Below are 12,322 nucleotides of genomic sequence, written 5' to 3' on the forward strand. Positions count from 1 at the left end.
AGGCATAAAACTGAATCATTAGAAGTTTCTGTTTTGCCTGGAAGAGTTCATTCACATTAAGCTGTTGAAGAGTATAACAGAGACTCCTGGGGCCCATAATATCCTTTTCTTCTCTTCTGGGCATCCAGCTAAACTACATTTTAAACTCTCCCAGTTTGGCTAAGACCATGTGACTCACTTTTGGCCAACAGTATGAGTGAGACAAATATATATTATTTTGTGTCTATATAGCCTAAACGAGACTAATCCAGCAGTCAGCAAGCTATAGTCTAGTGGCTAAACCAGCCCACCATATGTTTTTGTAAATAAAGTTTTATTGGAACAAAGCTATAGCTACAGCTGTTTTTCTATTATCACAACAAATTTGAGTAATTGCAACAAAACCAAAATATTACAAAACACAAAATACTATCACAAAATGCAAAATATTAACTATCCTGTTGTTTACAGAAAGTCTGTGAAGCCTGCTCTAGTCCCTCCCTCTTCCTGCTATGCAGTAACTTTGGAGTCTATGTTTGAAGATATTGGTCCCACAGTATAAAAGAAGTCTGAATTCTTGAATTACAGAATATAACAAAGCTCATCCTACCCCACTGGACTGGATGATAAGTGATAAATGAGTTTTTATCATGCAATGCCACAGAGATTTTGAATTATCTCTTGCAACCACTAGCATCACTTTCCCTGGAAGACCCAAAGGCGATCATGAATTTGCCTGTGTGCTTTTGGTTAACCCTTGACATGCAAACTGGCAATATGTCATTTTATAATGGAATCACTCAAAATATCTTCCTTATCAATGCCTGTGACACTACACTAACTCACATAATTTTTAACTGCACAGGATCCAAGCTAGCAGATGACCATAGAAAAGATCTGTGTTCTCTACCTGGAAAAGTAAAAATTCTGCTGGTTTAGGATAAAATTAAGAGGGCAAGTGACTCTCAAACTCTCTAGGTATCAATGTGGATTCCTAGTCCCCACACATTGAACAAGATTGTGGAAGGGCATAGCTCCTAACAGGAGCACTTCTTAATACATTTACTGGAGGTAGTTTACCTGGAAGGCCACACATGGGAAAGACGTTAATCACCGCAACCCACTGTCTCCCACACGAGACTCAGTTACGATATACAAGGATAAGCCCTTTGCAAATGTTACTTATGGATTTCCCTAGTCAAAGCAATACCTGTTCTTTTTCAACACAGTAAGAATTTCCAAGATTTTTAGTCACATCATCCGATATATGCTTGAAAACTACAATTTAGATCCTAAGGGTAGAAGAGAGAGCATCTTAATCAAGACCCAGAGATTTCTTGACTCGGAAAACATGAAGAGTAGACCATAAAATGACTCTAAGACCTTCATTATCTCATTTCTGTGCAGCAGCTGTAGCTGGAAAAAACACAAGATCGCTTTCAATGGAGCCAAGTAACTCTTCTGACTGTGGGGCATCGATAAGAGGTTAGCCTTGAGAATGAGCTCTCACTAGGACCAGTGTGTCTTGATGATGAGAATAAACTTCTTTCTATAAGCCAGTGCCAGGGAAGTCAGAAGGGTGAAACAAAGCAGTCAGGAGGATAAGCACATTTCAGATTTTAAGTTATCCCTTATTGGGTGGTTTTGGAAAAAGAAAAAAAAAAGAAAGAAAAACAACAGGAAAGATGGCAAAACAAATATAAAATTATGCAATTCAAAAAAGGAGGAAAAGATTCCAGTTGTTCCACAGCCCAGACTACTGAAGACTATTAAATTATCGACAAAAATCTCCCCAAACCTGTTTTTCAGCAGGCATGGGAAGCTAGGTACATATCATCACCTTCAAATGTGGCTTAAGTGCTAATCTAAGCATATTGGTTTTTAACCAGAATTGTACTTGTGAAAGGACATATAAACATTCATTCCAGTACAAATGTCCTCATAGGAAATCTCTTTAAAATGTATTTCTTTGTACAGAACATATATAGAGAAAAGTAATATTTTATCTAGACAAGTTTTTATGATAGTTATTCTCAGAAGAAACCATTTATTATCTTTTAATCTTTTTTATTGAAGTATGATACACATACATTATATTAGTTTCAGGTGTACAACATAATGATCTGCTATCTGCTATTTGTGTATATTGTGAAATGATCACCACAATGATCTAGCTATTATTTTTTAATCTTACGAGGAGACTGGTCATAAATCATGACACTGCAAAAAACAGACAAGTAAACAAGCACTTTATATCAAAGTATACCCCCCTGGTCCCCCTCCACCCTTACAAGCATCACTTCCCTCTGTTACATAAGGAGAAAAGAGGTAGGTTTTCTGTGAGTCCTTCCTGTACTGCCTGCTTCACAGTGACTCTCACCGTCAGCATCTGTCTCTGACACTTAGAACAGCAGAGTGGACCTGCCTGGTGCCTCCCAGGTCCCTGGGATTGAGGTTATTCCTTTGTTATATCTCTGGAGAGCTTATGTGGGGGCGAGTCACATTTCTCTTTACCTCACTTTATCCTTAACAACTCTACCACACCCAGCTATATGGGAGTACTCAACTTCATTCGGGTTGAAGAAATTAAAGAGAATTATTCATTGGAGAAAACTGAAACTGTATAGTAAATACGGCTTTTCTGATAGTCCAAAGGATAAAAGCCTGGAGAAATAAACCTTCCTGGGACTCCTTGCTTGGTCACTTCCCACTCATAACCTTTCTCTGCTCTTCTGAGGTCTGCATGCTTCCACCTTCCTTCCATGCCTCTCCCAACCCTGTATGCTGTTGGAGACCACCTCATGGCAAATCCCACTGTATGCCCACAAGTACTGTTTTCAAAACAAATTCATCTCTTTTTTTTCACGCACTTCCCCAAATCGGATTAATTTGACCTGGAATAAAATTTTGGAGGGTTTCAGCCATGTGATCAGTGGTGGTATTTGGCATTCTATATTTGAAGAATAGGCCTGAACAATGAGGTATAACATAACACTGATACTCCAAAGGCCTCTGGGACAGAGAACACGTCAAGTCTCTTGCCCTTCAAAATTTCTCCACCAGGTACTTTTGATCACATCTTTTGATTTTCCTAGCCATTGAAATATTTGCTTACCTACACACACAAATACATACACAATCACAATCATATAGAGACTTCAACAGGTAAGCATTAATTCTCCAAGAAAGTACACGCTAAACAGTGTTGCCGTTTTGTAAAAGTCTTTCCTCGTGTCTTTGTAACTTCCTTTCCCTGATGTCAAATTATATCTGCTCCGACCTGCTGAGAATATAAAATAGCCATGGCTCAGCTATCTTTCCCTTAATAGCTGCTACTTAATAGCACAATGACTGGCCTTGGGTAAATTTCCAAGTTTGGAGGCAACAAGATAGCTGGACCTGATTCACCTTCTCTTGCCTTCCAGTTAAAGTTGCTAAAGACTCAAAGTTGTAAGAACATTTAAATAAAGAATATCAATGAAGAAATTATCCAGTTTGGGAAATAAGTTATCTCTAAATACAAAGCAAATGAATGGATTTCAGAAATGATTAGCACACAAGTCATGTCTAAAGCACATCCATATTGTGGAGATAAGAGGTGAAAAAAAACACATCCATTACCCTTAATTTATACATTTGAAACTGTAATTATAACCTAGATAGCTGAGAGTCACTCCCCACCGCTCCCATTGTACAAAGAAGCTCTTTACCCAAAGGAACTTGAATATCAGTGTCTCTTTACATCCATTCAGGAGACCACAGCGCCCAATAATACAATACAGGGCAGGGGTGCAGCACTTCCTCATCTGTGACACCAAGAGTGAAGCTCTGGTGGTCAAGAACCATAATTCATTGCATCAGTTGGCAATCAGGATGAAGGCAATATAGTTTAGCAGCAAAGATTATTAACACTAGAGTCAGAGAGATGTGAGTTCTAGCCCCGACTCTTCCTCTTACTAGCTGTGTGATGTTGGGAAAATAACTACAGCTTCCTGAGTCCTTTGTAAAAAGTGGACAATACCTCTATGATTGTTTTTGAAGAAAAAATGAGTTAATTTAAGAACTTGTCACAGTGTCTGCCACATGGTAAGCATTTAATAAATAGTATTCAAGAGCAGATAGAGTATGAAATAGTTTAAGACACAGGGTTGAGAGCCCAAGCTTCCCTTCCAGCAGGTGTGATTAGGTTCAGCTAGTTACGACTAAATTCTGGCCAATAGTGAGCAAAAATAATGTGAGCTGCATATGGATCATGTACTTAAGGAGAAGTCCTCCTCTTTCCCTTTTCCTTTCTGCTGGATGAAATGCAGACATGGTCGTGAGCCATTTTGAATCATACAGATTAGGGCAACACACTAGAGACCATGAATTAACAAGACCTCTCTCCTCCTGCTCCAACTTAGACTGATTACATTCTAGATCTGATCCACAGCTGTCATTGTGAGACTGCCTGCATTTCTCTTTTTAGGTGATTCTTTTTGTTCCCAAATGTCACATTCCTATCTTATTTCATTCCCTCATTTTATTTCAGTGAAGAAAAATACATGAAAAGCAAACTTTCTATGTCTCTGCATGTCTCAAAATGGTTTTCTGTTCATGTTGAGGGATAGTTTAGCTAGGTATAGAAGTTGAGGTTGAAATTCATTTTAGGGCATTTTTTTTAACATTATACTCCACTGCTTTCAAGAATCCAATATTTTCCTTGGGAAGTCATATATTCACTTAATTTAGCATTCAATAATTCTCTTTCATTTGAAGAATCAGTCATTCTTTAGTTGTGAGAAACTACAGGTTGTATTCCGTTAATAATTTTCTTCTTTGAATCTTTCTGTTCTCTCTTCCTGGAAGGCCTATTATCACATGTTGACATATCTGGAATTATTCTGTATGTCTCTGAAACTTAACTCCTATTTTCCCTTTATCATCTTATTTTATACTATGCTGTTTCTTTAATTTTTTTCTTCCAATTCTTCTATTGAAATTCTATATTTATAAACACAATTATATTTACCAAGAATTCTTTATTGTCTGTAAATATGGACACATTTTTTTTAACTATCAAATTGTGCCAAAGTCTTTGTATGGACTATCTTATTATTTCCCAAAATCATTCTCTGTGGAATAATGAACAAATATTATTATTTTACAGATAAGAAAAAGAAGTATAGCAAAATTACATTAATCATAAAAGATCATTTTTTCAGATCATAAAACAAGCAAACTTAAGTGATAGAATTAGGATTCCCACTCAACTAGTTTGACTTTAGAATTAACAAATTTAATGACCATGTTATACTACTCTTATTTTCTTCAGATAGATTACAATAGTCTGAATAATGAACCCCCAAAGATTTCCACATCTTAGTGCTGCAAATCCCTGAGTGTGTTACATTTCATGGCAAAAGGGACGTTATAGATGTGATTAAGTCAGGGACCTTGAAATGGGGAGATTATCCTGGATTATCCAGGTAAGCCCAATGTAATTACAGTCCTTGAAAAATGAAAGAGGGAGGCAGAAGAGTCTAAGAAGAAGCAGAGATCCAATCATGCATTGCTGGCTTTGAAGATAGAGGAAATGGTCATAAGCCAGGGAATGCAGGAAGCCTCCAAAAGCTAGAAGGGGCAATGAAATATATTGTCCTCTAGAGCCTCCAAAAGGAATGCAGCTGTATGAACCTATTTTGGACTTCTGAATTCCAAAACTTTAAGACAGTAAATTTGTGTTGCCTTAAAATGCTTATTCTGTGGTAATTTAATACAAAAGTGATAGGAAATTAATACATAGATCTTGCACATTTTGGTTAGAGTTATTCCTGGATGTTCTAAGCTTTTTGGGTATCTTATTTTTAAAGATTTTATTTGTTTGTTTATTTATTTGTTTATTTGAGAGAGAGAGTGCACACATATGTGGAAGCAAGGGGAGAGGCAGAGGGAGAGGGAATCCCAAGCAGATTTCCCACTGAATGTGGAACCAACCGCAGGGCAATCTCACAACCCCTGGATCACCACCTGAGCCATAACCAAGAGTTAGACACCCGAACAACTGGGCCACCCAGGGACTCCACTTTTTGGCTATTTTAAAGGATATCCTTTCATCAATTACATTGATGAAAATTCCATTTCTAAATGTTGACATCTTTGAAGTATATTGATTTTTGTGTGTTGACTGAATAACAAGCCATCTTCCTTAATTCTTTTAAAAGTCCTAATGGTTTTGGTTAAAAATTTTATTATGAAATCTTAACGTCAGAGTTCCCAGGTGGCTTAGTTGGTTAAGCATCCAACTCTTGATTTCAGCTCAGGTCATGATCTCAGGTTTGTAGTCTGCACTGCGTGCAGAGCCTTTCTGTCTGTTCCTGTCCCCCAGTCCCCAGCTCCTGCACACATGCTCTCTCTCTCTTAAAAAAAAAAAAAAAAGTAATGTCTGAAATTACTCATTTTTCCCCACATTTTTTGTGTGTATCTCTGATCTATTTCTCAATTATTTCTTGTTCTATTTATTGCATCACCTGAAAAATATTAACAGTGATAGTTTCTGATTTTAATGTCAATGCTCATGATATTTCAAATTTAAGTATATTTGATGGACTTGAATTTTTAACACATTATTAAGGCTATTTGTGCTTATGTTTAGAAATAAAACAGATCTTTAATTTCCTCTTTTTGTGGTATCCTTATTCAGTTTTCTTATTGATATACAAGTCTTGCAGTATTGGTAAGCCCTCCATCCTTTCATATAAAATAACTGTTTCCTTATTTTAAATAGAAATTGCTCTTAAATTCTTCTGGCCAGGTACTTTTTATATGGATAAATTTCTAACTCCCTTATCAATATTTCTATCAGGAAATATTTCCAATAAGAGTTATCAGCTCTTATAAATTCAGATGGGTAGCATATTTCCTTGAAAACACTCCATTTCCTATAGATTTTGTTTCTTAGCATAGCAATGTATATATGGTGATTGACTAGCTTCAGAAAAAAATCCCAACATTTTGTCTATTTAATCTGATTTAAAATTGATCAGTCTGACTAAACATAAAATAGTTTCTTGGTTCTGTGATCACCACAGACAGAAGAATTAACATTTAATCATGCCATATTAGTCTAGTCCAAAGTTGCAAAGTTATATAACCAGCCTACAATAAATATATTTGGAGTGGGAATTTAATAATTAAAAGCAAATAAAAATAACACTTAAAATAATACTTTTTTCAGAATTACTTTTTTGTAATACAAAAAAGAATATTATAAAATATTTTGCAGAAGGACAAACACCTTGATTTTTCCTTTAAAGTGAGAAGTATATCTTTTTAACCAGTATTTTTATATTTAAACACTAGTAATACAAGTTCCACAGCTCTACATAACATCGACTTTTTTAGGTCTTGCTTTCTAAACTATAAGCATCTTAATGTCAAGAAGTCCCAGTGCTTAAAAAGGTGTCTAGAGCAAAGCACAGAGGATAAAAATCAATTGAATGAATGAAAAAAAAAAAAGCATGGAGATCACAAATACAAGTAGCATTTCTTCATTATTTTGCCAAGTCCTATTAAATACAAATAGCTTTGATAAAATAATCCATTCTCTCAAGTATTTTAAGAGACTAAATTTAAGACTACATTTTTTGGCATTATTTTCATTACAAAAATACACATTCGAAGAAAACTTTTAACTTAAAATTTCGTTATTTCAAAACTCACTTGTAATTAAGAAAATTTTGTTTATTTGAGAAGTACTAAGCAAACAGAAAATGTGATTTTTGCCAATTTAAGTGAGACATGATTTCACATACGCTAATACCCAAGATCTCTTTTAGTGATTGCATGTAGTAATTACTTTTGGTGTTAAAAATCAATACATTTTACATGACCACAAAGAAATCACAAGTGTAAATAACTTGGATATGCATGTATGTAAGTGTATTGTCCATGAATTCCTCAAAAACAAAAATCATACTTCATGCACCATTCTTATCCCCAGCCCTAGTACCTTGTCTGAAAAAATGGATGGGAAACCAGAAGTAAGGAAAATGTAGGAAAGGAGGTCAAACAGCAGAAACACAAGAAGATAACATGTAGCAGTGTCTGGCCCATAGTACATAATAAATATTTAATGCATGGAAAATAAATGAATTTTAAAAAAGAAATGGGAAAAAATGGGATGAAGTGAAAGGGTAGGTAGCTGGGTATTTATTGTGAGAATTTTACCAATGAATAAAATGCATGACTTTTTATAATAGTGCCAGAGAAATGTTAAACTATTTTATTGTTCATGTTTTGCTTTTATAAAGACCTATGAAAGAAAACACTTGGCAAGGAATTAAGTGCTATTCCAGAAGGAAGTGTCTTAAAACACTTACAAAATAAAATTTTATGTTGTTTTAATTAAGACCAAGGAAAAAGACATCATAAAGCTATTCTTTAGTGTCTCAAAGATAATCTGCAAGCTCGGAAATTTATGAAAACCTCAGGAACTCATGAGTAATGTGTTCTCAAAATTAAAAGAGAGATGTTTTGTTTATTTAAGAGGAACTTGGAAAGTATGTTTTACTCCCATGATTCCTTGGAAAGCGTGTTTACCAACTTACAGTTCTTTCTTTAAAAAGTATGTAAGCTGAATTACAATAGATTCATGACAGGAAAGGGGTAGAGAGAGGATGCTCCAAAGTATAATTTTTGGTTTCTATTTATTGAAATCATACCTTGGCTCATGGCCAATTCAAACATATTTTTGAATAAACAATTCCATAAAAAAAGTTAAATTTAAATGAGATTTAACTTTGGCATTAACTTGCTTTATGAGTTTCAATATGGCACAGATTACTCTTCTATGTTGTTCTTAAAGGTAGGGTAAACCCATTAAAAATATTTGGATACAGAAGGAAACTAGTCATTCTTGTCCACAACTGCAGTAAGAATTTTGTTGCTATAAATAATTTTTATGACATGTGACATAAATTTATATGTACTTTATGTCATATAAATATTTGTATATATTCATATATATTTATATCATATAAATTTAAGTGTCTTCAGGTATAAATGATTTTATCAGTTTGTTTTCATATGCCCAATTGAAGGCATGAATTTCCTAATTTTTTTTTTTAACCAGTTCTATCCTCTCTAGGCCTAAACTCTTGCAGATTGGCAAACCCAATGGTTTTTCCTTTCTCAATCCACCAAGCCCTGTCAATTCTATCTCTGGCGACTCTCCAGCTCCTTCTCTCCATTCCAATTGCCTTAACTGAGGCATCCTCATCACTCCAAACATTACCACAAACTCCAATCTTATCTCCCTAAACCTTATCAATCCACCCTTCACATGCAGCCTAAGTGGGTTTTGAGAAAACAAGCTCTTGTTAATACCTTCTTACTTAAAACTCTTGGTGGTTTCCTGTGGCCACAACTGGAATAGGAAAACCTCCCAACCCTGGCTTACAAGGCCTTTTTCAATCCAGATATTACCCAACTTTCCAAGCTCATCTCCTGCCTCTTCTGTCCCATAAGCCCACTTACAGCCATACTGTCAGCCTTCTGAACACTGCAAATCTCCTCATACCTACCTGCCTTGGAAGGCTCTTATTGCCCACTCCTATTTGGTAGACTTTTATTATTCAAGCTCCAAATTCAACTCTTACTTTCTCTGTAAAATCCTATTAAATCCTCCCTCTGATCATCCCTGAATGAAGCTCTCCTTCCTCTAGTGGAAAATATCACATAGTGTTACTTATTTTTATTATTATTTCTTTACTTGGTGTCTTATTCCACCCACTCTCCCACGACGCCTTGGAATGAAAGCATTTCAAGTTCAGAGACCAGGCCTTATTCATCTTTGTACTTTGAGGCTTAACAAAATGTGTAGTACATAGCGGTGATTCCATAAACATCTGCTGTTGAGTACTTCTAACTCTTATTTATGTGTAACAGGGGGTGGGGAAATGAGAGTAACTTAAAGCTACTATTAAAACAAAACCACCATCTCCTCCAAAATATCCAGGGGTAGATTACCTCTGATTTCTTCAGGCACTCTCTTCCCCAATGGGCTAAATATTAAAACAGTGGCTCATGACAGCTGCTAGACAGGGAAAGGAAACGGAAGTAGAGGCTTGAGTCTTGGAGCAAGACAAATGCAGAGGAGCTAGAGAGGAAGGAGGCCTGGAAAGGACCAGGTCTACCTAATTTACCAATATCAGCTCCTGGAATCAAATTACTCCTCTCCTCCCAAACCTCACCCTCTCCAACAACAATCACCCACTGTCTAATATCTGAACTTCCCTGAGGAGTAAAGACTTCCCTTAATTCTTACTGAACATCCCTTTAGTTAATGCAAAATTCTACCAGAGTCACCCATAAATGAAAATGGTGAGTTGTTCTTCATCTTCCGAGCCCACATTACTTTAAAAACAAAAATAAAAACCATGTGTCAATAACAAGAAGATCCAAGACAACATAAATAACAGGCACTGATTGAGGGGAGAGCAGGATTTACAATTTGCTTTCTTTCAAGTTGGAACTCATCACTTGGTGGGAGACTGAGATAGGTCAACCTCAGTAATCTGAGAAAGTTTTAATATAAAAATGTACTAGATTCTCTTCTTGCTATGTCAAATTCACACACACACACACACATACACATTCTCACTGCCCATCTTAGTCCATTCAAGTTGCCATAACCAAATACCATGGACTGGGTGGTTTAAGCAACACGGTCTCACAGCTCTGAAGGCTGGAATGTCCACAATCAAGGTGCTGATGAGGTAGGTTCTTTCTACAGCCTCTCTTTCTTATCTTACACATCTCATAATGTGCTTACATGTCCTCTTCTTTGTGTGCACAGAGAGAGAGAAAGAGACAGTTATCCTTCTGGTGTCTCATCTTACCAGGGCATTACTGCCACCACGAGGGCCCCACCATCTTGACCTCATCTAACCCCAATTACCTCCCAAGGCACCCTCTTTAAATACCATCACATTGAGGTTTAAGGTTTCAAAAAGGACTGAACACAAATATTCAGTCCATCACAGCCCCAGATCTACAAAATAAATAGCGTTTAATACCTTGTATGACTTGAGCTCTAGGCATCATCTATTCTACACTGGGAAGCATTGCCACTGGTCATACAACTTCCTCAGTTTACAGTTATATAATAAAAGGTTGACATTATCCACAGTTCTTTTTTTTTCTTTTTTTTTCATTTAATTTTATTTTTTCAGTGTTCCAAGATTCATTGTTTATGCATCACACCCTCCAGTGCTCCATGCAATATGTGCCCTCCTTAATACCCACCACGAGGCTCTCCCAACCCGCCACCCCCCTTCCCTCCAAAACCCTCAGTTTGTTTCTCAGAGTTCACATCTTAATAGGACAACCACCCCTTTGTTTTTAACTACTAACCAAGTGGAATAAAAAGACTTAAATGCAAATGTAATAAAGAACTTATAAAAGTGACATGTGAAAGAACAACAATGAACTAGAGTATAGACATAAATGACTGCATTTAAATTCATGACAGGTGCATATCTATGACACATATATTACAATGAAGAGAATGCAAAAATAACTCTCATATTGATGGTCACTTGATTTTCAACATGGTTGCCAAGATGTTCTACAGAGAACCAATAATCTCTTCCACAAATGCTAGAACAAGTGGTTGTTCACATTTAAAGAAATGAAATTGGATCCCTATCTCACACAAGACACAGAACTAACTCCAAGTAAATCATAGATATAAATGTGAGAAATAGTACTATAAAACTTAAGAAGAAAATATCTCAGCAAGACATTGTCACCTTGGGTTTGGCAACGACTTCTTAAATATGATACTGACAGCACAAATGACAAAAGAAAAAGATAAACTGGAATTCAACAAAATTTACACCACAAGATCCAGTGTATCCATTTAATGGTGTGTACTTAGAAAAAAAGAAACCAAGTGCCTTTACAATTTATAACATGGAGGAACTTTGAAAAGATTAAACCAAGGAAGAAAAGCCAGTCACAAAAGACCACATATTATCTTACTCCATCTGCATAAAATATCCAGGGCATTCAAACCCATACAGTCAGAAACTAGATTGGTGGTTGATTAGGTTGGGACTTCCTCTGGGAATGGTGAAAAGATCACAGTTCTTTTTTATCTTATATCATCTTCCTTTCACTTACTATTGCTTGTTGGACTTGTCACACTACCACCAGCACAGAGGTTTTCTTCAAATTAAACAATACAACTCCTGATTTCTAGTCACTAGCATAATCTAGCTACCCCTATTTGTTCATGATTACCAGCATGTTGTTTGAACTAGTTCAAATGATGCCTCAGTGGCAATTTCTACCCTGGAAA

The sequence above is a fragment of the Enhydra lutris genome, unplaced genomic scaffold, assembly GCF_002288905.1.
Source record: "Enhydra lutris kenyoni isolate GAN:26980312 unplaced genomic scaffold, ASM228890v2 scaffoldscaffold28, whole genome shotgun sequence".
Classification (NCBI taxonomy): Eukaryota; Metazoa; Chordata; class Mammalia; order Carnivora; family Mustelidae; genus Enhydra; species Enhydra lutris.